The following is an 11,810-nucleotide window of genomic DNA, read 5'->3' on the forward strand; positions in this document are numbered from 1 at the left end:
AAGATTTTTCTTTCTTTATTCGACAAAGATCACAAGTAGGCAGAGGGAAGCAGGCTCCCTGCTGAGCAGAGAGCCCGATGTGGGGCTCCATCCCAGGACACTGAGATCATGACCCGAGCCGAAGGCAGAGGCTTAACCCACTGAGCCAACCAGGCACCCCTCAAAAAGATTTTATTTATATATTTAAGAAAGAGAGAGAGGGGGTTAGGGGAAGGGCAGAGGGAGAATCTGACTCACCACTAAGCAGGGAGCCTTCTACCTTTCATGGTGTCGTGTCCTGACAGAGATGGCAATTGATCATTAAAACTGAGGCACAGATGATAAGGCTACACAGCTATTAAGTAGTGAAGCTGGGAATCAAATTCAGTCAACTTGGCTGCAGACTACAAACTCCTAACCACTACAACATATAATACGAAACAATACCATACTATTACAAGAAGATACCTGGTAACTATCTCTAAATATTTGAATGCCTGTCATGTTGGATAAAGCAAACATTCAGACAACAAAAAATGGATCACTGGATGGTAGAGGAAGAGTTATAAATGTTAACTGAACTTAATAAAAACCTTTTTAGGAATAAGAGTTATGCGAAACAGGACTGGGTCACCTCAAGAGGCATTTCACTTTGGCACACCAGGACATTCAAGCAGAGGTTGTATAGAAAGATACTTATTCATTTTGTTGGTCATTATCCTGTTAAAGTCCATCGTGGTTCATCTTTTTGCTTATTCCAATCTGTTAAAATAATTTCAAATCTTGAATGCCATCTATAATATTTGCTATTTACCATAATTTTATGAAGTCTATAATCCATCTCCATCCAGGTAACTGCTGAAAATACTAACCAGGGTATGTCACCATACACCAACATGACCTACCACTAGATTCCTCCGCCCTGCTCGCACTCGATCTCACACGCTCCTTCTCTCTCAAATAAAGTCTTACGGGGGAAAAAAACCAACAACCCAGAATAGAGAATATATTTAAATATCTTAATGATTAGCATTCAATCAGATGTAAATCTGTTTTATTGCATTATCACAAAACCCACATTTCTCTATCACAATACCAAAGATTATGATAATAGTGATGATAATAATTATAGCTAACATTTATTTAGCACACTTCCTACATGCCAGGAAGTTTTAACCTTTGCATATGTTAAATAACTTAGTCCTCACAAAATCCTATAAGTTAATACTATTATCCCTATTTTGAAGATGAGGAAATTGAGGCACCGCTAAGTTAAATGACCAAGGTCACCTAGGACAGGGCAAAAACAGTATTTGAACCTAGGCATTTTGATTCTAGGGTCTGTGGACTTAACAGCACCACTATGCTGCCTAGTATATAAAATGGTCATACAAGAATTTAATCAGAACCATGTATTACACTGTCAGGAATTTAATTTTCACCTTCTCACTGGGCCTATCAACAGCAAAATACTCAAGAACTCTGGGAGACTTATTTTGGTTTGGGCCAGAGTAGAAGAGCAGAAAGGACACTAGACTACGAATATCATATAAACTGGGATTTAATTCTAGCTCTTCCAGTACCTTAACTCTAGGTAAGAGTTTATCTATGTGATTAGGGAAGGCTCTAATAAAATATACTTAATTTCTAAATCATGCTAAGGATCAAATGAGAAATTACACTATAAATTCCCTTATGTAGCAGATATTTGTTGTTTGTCTTCCCACTGTTCAATCCTCCTGCTCTGAAAAGAGCCCATTTTTATTTATGGGCTCACTTTCATTTGGTCTATTTGGTAAGCTTCAACCTCAAATCTCATCAGATCACATGTATGAAACTTTAACCAATCAGCATATCACCTTCTCCTGGCCACAGATTGGAGAAGAGAGGGAAAATGGACAGTAATAGGTGACCTAAGTCAGTTGAATCAGAGTACTTTTCAGAACTCACCAGATGGAAATGCTTGGATGAAGATTATCACCTCTCCCTGGGGACCTGAACCTAGAGAGACATGGCTTTGGGAAGCATCCTGTGACAATCTAGTGGCGATCCTACCACCAGGAGGAGAGACTTTTTTGAAAGCACTGACACATAGAAAGCAAGCAGATTATGGGGAGAATTTAGATCCTTGTCTAACTGTGCCAACCAATACATTCATTCCCCTTTTTGCTTAAATTAGTTAAACTGGGTTTCTCATCACTTAACCACAAAAATCACAGTTGGTGCATTTAGTATTCAGCAACGAGCTCTGGCACATAGTAGGCATACTCAATTACTATTTGAATAAATATACTAAGTATAGAAAACCACTTTTGAAATTTTGAAAAGCACTTATAAATTACTGTTTTCTTTTGATGGAAAGGAGTCAAGCTCTTGTCAGTTTATAAGTGTATCAAAGATGGCACAACAAAGCTCCCACCTGGTTAAAAGTGTTTTTCCTTATCTGGTTACACCATTCCTTATCTGCTTAGATACAGTTCTTCTATTTTCTAAAGATGACTTTTGTATATTACACTGTATTTTACATTACACTTTAAACTGAACATTACACATTAGACTGAAACTCAGGTCTTAAGATCCCATGGATTTGAAACAAATATACCGAATACATTTGGTATTTAATGTAAAACACTTCTGTATCTTATCCACTTTCTAAGGAAATGGAGAACACCAAGATCACATTTTTCAATAATAACTCTAAAAGAATTTTGAAATCATAATAAGATTAACTCTCATGCCTTTTTTCCTCTAAAACTACTATTATTTTTTAAACTTTGACTCTACAGATCACCAAAGAGACCATTTTTCACTGGCTCTCTTTTTTTTTTTTTTTTTTTTTTTTTTTTTAGGTTTTATTCATTTGACAGAGATCACAAGTAGGCAGAGAGACAGAGAGGGGTTGGGGGACGGAAAGCAGGCTCCCTGCTGAGCAGAAAGCCCGATGCAGGGCTCTATCCCAGGACCCTGGGATTGTGACCTGAGCCGAAGGCAGAGGCTTTAACCCACTGAGCCACCCAGGCGCCCCACTGGATCTCTCTTAGACCAACCCCATGTTTCCTCACATCTACTAACTTACACACCATGAAAGCATATAGAATAATTTAACTATTAGTGCCTTACTGGAAAAAATGACCAGTTCCCCAGAAGTTACAAAAGATGCCTGACATACCCCGTTTGCCACTGAGAAAAGGTATGTGGGAGGATGAGAGCATACTCAGAATAGTAAATACATGTTGGCTTTTAGTTCGTTATACTGAAACTTTGCTATTCCTAAAACCAGATCACCTTTACAACATTCACAACTGCCCTGTTCCTCCAACAATGAGGAACAATACTTCCCAAACTCTCCGTTTATCATAACTATACCTCTGTAATCAACCAACACCATTAAGTAAAAGTACAGTGGTTTCCCTGGGAAAGGGGGTAGCTTTAAACATCTACATTCAAGCAAGGAAAAAAAACCAAACACATACATGGCTGCCTTAACATAACAGAAGGTGATAAGGTTGGAAAAAGACGGTACCTCTTCAGAACCAATATAGTATAAGATCAGAATGGGGATGGGGAGTGGAGAATTACCTAATACTCTATAGGTGGATCCTGGCTTCCAGCCATAGCATCCGTATTAATTAACCTAGGAAAAGTCAGAATGAAAGTAGTTGGAGACAGGATACAGAGCCTCTGTCTTCAACTCATTAGGGTGTGCCAAGGCTTCCTATTTCCTTAGCAGTTTATCCTACAAAAAAGTTTCTTTGTAAAATGAAATTATAACAAAAGAGAGCTAAAGAGAGCTGATAGCATGTGTAAGGCCTGATCTAACATTGGTACCTTTACAGTCCCTAGTAACCTATCTTTAGTCAAAATCCCCACTAATGCACAAATCTAAATATAGACATAACAGCCACTACCACCACACCACCACCATGCCTATTAAGCAAATTAGGGTCTTTAAATTGCTTTCAAAATACAGAATGTCGTATCTGTGCCTGTGATTTTTACTCAGATTCACAAAATCTGGCTCCATTTCTGCTGACTCACCTCCCAGAACACACTGCTTGCCTTGTTCTTCAATGCTTCGATAAATGCCTGCTTGGATGCATCAATTTTGCTACTAAGAAAGTACAGCGAAGTGAAAATGTGTGTGAGGTGGGAAGGGTGGCAGTGAGAAGATAACTGAGGATAAACCTAGTAAAGTATTTTTCCAATCTATGTGTCCTAACGGAGACAAAATCTGGGTACTGGTATGCATACACTTGTGTTTTAAAGATGACAATCTCCTGTAACTGTAGTTTTAAGGACTCCCACCCCCACCCCTTCTATTCTACTTCCTTATTACTAAGAGATCTAGTAAGCATCTCAGGGTGACAAGATGCTTCCTAACCTATGCAACAAATTAAGTAATAGCAAACTGCAAGCACATACATTCTTCAAGTTTCAAAAACTGAATTCAAATTTGACAGAGTACTACAGGGAAATATCTGCAAAAAGAGGAGACATGAATTTTTCCTTTGCATTCTATTCCTGCTTCTCCCGTCTCTGGGACATTGTCTTCCTCAGTAAAACCATACGCTCAGTAACTTCCTATTGGCATACCAATGTCCAGTTCCAAAGCTGAGTGAGCAAGCATACTTTATACTTGGGATCTTTACCTGTTTCCACCACTGTGGAGCTTAATAAAGTGGTGCTCTTAAGAGGCAAGTTCTGTGGGGCTAATAATACATTATATGTTAAAAAAAAAAAAAAGAGGCAAGCTCTGTGAACTTCTAGGTCAAAGTGCATCTAATACTCTTGGCATTAATCATGTAATCTGCTATATACTCAGGCCTTTCCAAAGAGAAGAATGCAGTCATGTCATCCCTGTGCAAAGACCTTTGAAGCTGGAGGGAAGATATATTTAACCCACAGTGGAGAGGAGGGACTGGGTTCAAGAACCAGCAGACCTCACAGGCCAAAATTGGCCCACTGACTGCTTTTGAAATTAAAGTTTTACTGGAACACAACTATGCTCATTCACTGATGTACTGTCTATGGCTGCTTTTGTGCTATAACTGCACAGCTGAGTAGTTGGCAACAGACACTGTATGACTTGTAAAGTTCAATATTTACTATCCAATATTTACTATCTGGTCCTTTTGAAAAAAAGTTTGCCAAGTTTGCCAAGAAAGTTGCCATCTCTTATACTAAATGAAGAAAGAACCAGTTTTATCATTAATTAGATAGCAAATCCTACCTAGATTATGCAAACAGTAAAGTAGAAGTCAGTGCGAGGAATATGATTTCAAGAAATTATACTGTAACTTTCTGATATAGGACTACTGCAGTTTATGTCACTAATCTGTATATATTACCACACTATATAGAATAAGTCATAAGTATGCCTGATTTGGGAAATTCTAAATGATAAGGTAAAGACCACAATATAACCACATTAACAGACTAGTTTTAAACCAGAGCTCAATGTTATGCCTCAATATTTGAGGCTACTAAATTGCCACATCTAAGATCTTAGTTTTGAACTTGATCTCTTCCCTCTAATTTCTCCAGAGAAACCTTTATTCAACAGACACTGAGTGGGCACTTACACTGTGCCAGACCCTCGGTTCACCATAGAACAAAATAAAGGTTGTATTTGGGCCTCACCACACAACAGAATATTTCAGGAAAGAGACTATCCTAAAAACCACAAGGGACACTTGTACTAATTTTTATGGTTGAATAATTTTGCTCTCCCACCATTCCACTACAAAATTCAGTGAGTAAACACTGTGTTTAGATTCTGCTTTTCCTAGAGTGGGTTATGGAATTCGTATATCTAAGACAGGGTCTATGACAGATTCAGGGAAGTCTGGAATTTGGACAAAAAAAAATTGTATCTTCATTTTTACTAACCTCTGGTAAATTCACAATTTCCTTCAATTATGAACATATGGTACAACAGTAATAGATTTCAATAATAGAAATCTTTGATCCTTTCAGATAACATCACACTTATTAAAAATATCTTGAAATACTATTTAAACATATGATCATTTTTAAATATTATGGCTATAAGATCCACTAATAATAAACATTATTTATGATGTTAATAAAAATCATATATAGTATTATATTACACATTTTTTTATATATATATATTTTTAAGTAGGCCTCACACTGAGCATGGAGCACAACTTGGGGCTTGAACTCACAATCCTGAGATCAAGAGTTAGATACTCAAATGACTGAGCCACCCAGGAGTCTCTCATATCACACATTTCAAAAGCATTTTGGTAACTTTATTTCAACATAGTTTCCTTTTTGTTTTATGTATTTAATTCTTTGCTTGGGATAATAATATTATTCCAAAAGGGAATCCACAAGGTTCCACCATATTGCCAAAGGGGCCCTTGGCACAAAAAAAGATTAATATTTCTACTCTAGGGCCAAAAAATAAACAAAGATAATCACACCTAGGATAATTTCCTTTAAATTAAGAAAATCTACTTTAAAAACAAAACAAAAAACCTATTTTCTGTTAAGTGCCACACACCCATTTTGTTCTTTAGCATAGAGCAAAGACCATATGTCACTATTTTTTTTACCGGCCTTCACTTCAAAATTGGTTTGCAAATAGTTGTGAGTGTGATATAACAGCCTGGCAGACCCAGGGGATCCCTCGCTCATTGGCAGTCATTCTAGGACAAATAAAGAAAGCTTCAAACTAATGTAACTTTTAACAATAGAGTTATCAAAAGAAAGGGAAAAAAAGACAAAACAAAAACCAAAAAAGTCCAGGTATATATCTACCTACTTATTTGGTTTGCAAATAGTAAAATACAAGCAATTAAATTATTTATATTAATGAAGTAATGTATGTAAACAAACATAGTGCCAAATATTTTTTAGAGACTCACAAACAGTTCTTTTTTTTTTTTCTTCTTGAAGTGGAGCTATGGCACATACTGCAAAATAGAGTACGTAAAAATGTGTATATTCCCTGAATTTCTTGTCTGAATTATAGAAGAGGGAGCTCTCTAACGGTAGAAAAATTCAAAAGATCTGACTTCAGATCAGTTATGCAAACACATGAAAAGTAAAGCATAAGAAAATTATAATTATTACTATTTTGTCATTACTCAACATTAATAACAATAGCAAATTATTATGCTTGCTTTTTCTATAAATATTTTTTAAATCAATTTTTATCAGCATTTATAACATGGAAAAGTTATTTAGCTCCCTCAGAGAATCATGTCTAACCTATAGGTCAGACAGCTCCATAGGGGAATCATGAATGGGGTCAGGTGGTTTACAAACTCCATGAGACTATATACAAAATTTGGTGAGGATGCCTATGTTTCTGATGATTAAAAACTGTTTAAGCAGAAAAATAGTTACCACTGCCATAGTCAGAAAAGCTAAAACAAGAGAAAGCAAACAGTTCTTCCCTTAGTCACAGAGTGAGTTAGTGTTAACATCAGATAAGTAACCTGGGATTTCTAAATCTAAGACTCTGACTAGATTATTCACCCTAAGGGATCACATATCCAAAGACAGGGACCCCAAGAAAAACAAAACCTCACCTATTTATGGGAAGAAAAATCGTAGGCTAAGAAAGGAATAAAGTTCATTCTTTATCAATCAGGCCATTACACTGGTTTTTGAAGGGAATTTGCAAAGCAGTGTAGGTCAAAAGAATCCTTTCATTCAACAAACACAAAGGACCCCAGAGGCAGTGATGCAGTCTCCAAGCCTAAATGTCTTCTAAGTCAGTTATCTTGAAGCATATACAACTGACCTTTGAACAACACAGAGGTTAGGGGCACTGTTCCCCAACACACACACTTGAAAGTCTGCTTATAACTTTTGACCCTTCAAAAGAAGCCTACTGCTGACTGGAAGACTTACCAATAACACTGATGGTTGATTAACATATTTTGTATATTATACATATTATTTACCATATTCTGACAAGGAATACAAGGAAGCTAAAAAAAAGAAAATGTTATTAAGAAAATCATAAGGGGGCTGAGGGGCCTGGGTGGCTCCATCCGTTAAGTGTTTGCCTTTGGCTCAGGTCATGGTCCCTGGGTCCTAAGATCAAGCCCCATATTGGGCTCCCTCCTCAGCAAGGAGTCTGCTTCTTCCTCTTCTCCTCCTCTTGCGTGTGATCTCTCACTCTCTCAAATAAATCAATAAACAAAATCTTTTTTTTTTTTTTTATGAAAATCAATTAAGCATCTGAATCTTGATTTTGGCTCAGGTCATGTTCTCAGGATTGTAAGATGAAGTCCCGTTTCAGCTCCAAGCTAAGTGTGGAGCCTATTTAAGATTCTTTCTCTCCCTCTGCCCCTCCCCTTTTTCTCTCTTGAAAAAAAAAAAAAAAAAAAAAAAAAAAAAGTAAATCATAGGAAAGAAAAAATACATTTATAGTATATATTGTATTTATCAGAAAAAAAAATTCACGTGTATGTGAACCCATGCAGCTCAAACATGTGTTGCTCAAGGGTCAACCGTATTCTGTTACAGAAGTAGTTCCTTTCAGTTATGTATAAGTGTAAGCCAAGTAAACATCTAATGTTTTAGAAGAAGGTGTAACTAGCCATTTTTTGACTAAACAAAGCCTCTCCCCCATCATTCACAACTCAATACCATACCACTCAAGAAACTTTCTGAACTACCTTCCTCTATCACAAAGTATATGTGTGTAGGAGGTGAGGGTCCCTATTACGTTATCAGATAATTGCAGCATCAAATAGGCTAAAATTACCTCAAACTTCGATTTTTTAAAAAATATTTTATTTATTTATTTGACAGATCACAAGTAGGCAGAGAGGTGGGGGGGGTGGGAAGCAGACTCCCTGCTGAGCAGAGCGCCCGATGCTGGGGCTCGATCCCAGGACTCTGGGATCATGACCTGAGCCGAAGACAGAGGCTTTAACCCACTGAGCCACCCAGGCGCCCCTCAAACTTCTTCTATTAAATATTGTTTAAAAAAATCACTGGGTGTACAATCAGTAGCACCTTCTACAAAAGTTTGTAGAGAGGAGATAGTGAAACTCACTTTAGTTCATTTCATCTGCATTGCTAACAGCCCTCAGGAATGGGGATCAGTAGGGGATAAAACCACCAGCTAAAACATCATCTGAATTTACTCACAGCATGGTATTATTCCTAGTTTGCCAGTGTTGGCCTCTAGTACATAAATCATGGAGCTGGACAGCTAAATACACCAAAGCCTCTCCCATATGGTATTCTAGTCACCACTGTTGACTTTCCTAGCATCATCCTTTCTTCCACATTATGGTCACCATCTGCTTACTACTGATTATTGCACCAATTCCATTCTCAACTAATATCTTTTTACCAGCAATTCATGGTGCTTACAGAATCACTAAATATAAAGATTGAAAAGAACCCTGAAGTCCGTATTGGCAGAATGTTCTCTGTCTCTATCTTCAGTTCCCTTCTTAAGTCTTGTTCCTACCCTCCTCAAAGCTTCCCCTTTCTCAATGTCTATTCCTAGCAGTTTTTCCTATCACAAACACCTATATCCTCATTGCTTCTATAAATATCACTGTCCCTATTTCAATATGTTAAGTTCTGGTTCTACAACTGAGATCTTGAGTTTCAATCTTCAGTCATAACCAGTCACCTCAATTATATTTGGGAAGCCTTCTCCAATTAAGTCAATCTGATGGAACCTATCCCCCTTCACCCCTGCCCCAGTGGTAGGGCCAGTCTTTGAACTTCTAAACAGTCCCCTAAACAAAGAATCATGGCATTTTAGACCTGAAAGAAAACTCAGAAATAAACTGAGTTTAAACATTTTTACTACATTTCATACATTTTAGGATATATGAATTCAATTTTACATCACCATCACATACATAACTGAAACAAGTTTCATGAAAAAATACTATGTGAACACACTGAAAATTTCTATTATATTTCATTAAAAGAAATTCAGGTGCTATCCACTAAACGGATTTCATAACCCAATAATAGCATGGAACCCCTAGTCTAGTAAACATTAGTCCTAACTTCCCATTCACTAAAGAAGACCCTGGAGCTGATAGGATGCCTGGATGTCTCAGGCCTTATGAGTCTGCGTTCGGCTCAGGTCATGATTCCGGGGTCCTCGGATCGAGCCCCAAGTCAGGTTCCCTGCTCAGCAGGAACCTTGATGCTCCTTCTCCCTCTTGTGCTCCCTCTCCCAATGACACTATCAAGTAAATAAATAAAATCTTTTAAAAAGAAAGAAAGAAACTGGAGCTGGGCTTTGAGGTAAGCTTTCCAGCCACAAGACGTTTGTCCATAAAGTTAAACTCAGGTCTGATAAGTGCCACCCAGACTCGCGTTCTTTATACTACACACCTTCTGCTCAGTCATGACCGCTCAACCACACCCTGTGCCCAACACAACCCTGCAGTACCATGTCCAGGCACCGAGCCCACACTGTTGTCCAAGTCAGCCCCTCAAAGTTACTGCTCCTGAGTCAAAGATCCGCCCCCCCTCCCCGCCCCCGGCCGCTGCTTCAGGTTCCCTTAGATCGGATTCCCTGCACAGTCACTATCCCTCCACCCGGAGTCTCCTCCGGGGCACTGTCTCAGACTTTCCTCATAGTCCTCTCGCAGCCTCCGCCTCGTGCTCTCCGAGGTCAGAGTCCCTTCGCATTCACCGCTCCTGGGTCGCACACTCCTCGCAAGCAGCTACCTCTCGGTCACAGTCCCCTCGCTGTCACTGCCCAGGGTCACAGCAGCCTCGTAACCCCGCTTCGCACTCCCCTCGCTGTCACTGACCCAGTCTTCAGTCAGTCTCCTGGCGGTCCTAGCCACACAGCGTGTCCTCTCAGAGACAGCCGCGAGGAGATGCACACACCGGATCCTCACCTGCAGTTCACGCTCCGCGGGCCCGAGTCCCGGCAGCTTTCTCCCGGGCGCCGCGTCACGGACGAGGGAAGTTGAAGAGGTTGCGGGGAGACGCCCGGGAAAGGCAGCTGACGGAACAGCGGCCCGGAAGTCCCGCCTACTGCCCGCCTTCTTGTCAATCCGACTACGACATTTCCCTGAAAACCATGACCCCTGACTCAGTAGTTCCGCCCTCCAAAGGGATGGCGTGGCTGAATAGAGAACGCCGGACACAGGAGATGATGTGGCTAACGGCCAGTCGCCATGCGGAACTGGAGTTTGGGGTGAAGACGCCTCCTCGTGGGGAGTTACGGCCGTGGACTGTCGCGCGTGCTCGCTGCCAGTCGGGAAGGACCTGGCCTCTCCGGCCTTTCCGCCCCGTCCCGGGCGTGTGGCGCAGGGCAGGTGGCCGTGACGCCTTCCGCCGGAGACCCCTCGGCCCGCTGCTGCTTCACCCTAGCGCCAACTTTGCCCTACTTGGTCACGAAGGTTGAATTCCTGTCCGTCCGCCCAGCCCTGTGGTGACCTGTAGCCTGTCCCAAACCCTCGTTTCCGTTATTTCTGACCCAGGCTTGCTCACCGAAAAGTGATTATCAGCCGAGGTCTATTTGAGCAGGAGCGGAATCAAGGGAGGCCGGCTGGTAGGAAACCACATGTAGTAGGGTATCTGGTAGAGAAAAGTTTTCCTTTGCTAGAATGAACCGTTGGAGGGGTCACTTTTGATTCCACAGATGCAAGACAAGCAAATACCCAATGTTAAGGGAGAAGAATGTAAAATAACTTTAAATATATTTATTATTGTTTTTTTTTTTTGTTTTTTTTTTTTTGTCTACATGCTTGACTTGAAAGTGGCTGAGAAGAAAAGTGGGTGGATACACTCAGGACTGTGCTGAGGAGCTCCCAGGGAGAAACAGGATTTAAATTATAACCCTTTCTCTTTTG

The 11,810-nt window shown here is 39.8% G+C and overlaps 1 protein-coding gene across 2 annotated transcripts in view; it reads right to left on the reverse strand.

Annotated features, from left to right (window-relative positions):
- Window positions 1-10,994, reverse strand: part of PCYT1A (phosphate cytidylyltransferase 1A, choline) — a 44,345-nt gene extending 33,351 nt beyond the window's left edge. Inside the window, exon 1 of one of the 2 annotated variants that reach the window (XM_059163008.1) lies at window positions 10,851-10,994. The gene's annotated coding sequence lies outside the window, so the exon portion shown is untranslated. Of the gene's footprint in view, window positions 1-10,760; window positions 10,780-10,850 lie in introns of those variants that run through there. The other variant, XM_059163009.1, reaches the window with a different exon arrangement.
- Window positions 10,995-11,810: the final 816 nt, after the last annotated feature.

This window comes from Mustela lutreola, chromosome 2 (genome assembly GCF_030435805.1).
Source record: "Mustela lutreola isolate mMusLut2 chromosome 2, mMusLut2.pri, whole genome shotgun sequence".
NCBI classification, from domain to species: Eukaryota; Metazoa; Chordata; class Mammalia; order Carnivora; family Mustelidae; genus Mustela; species Mustela lutreola.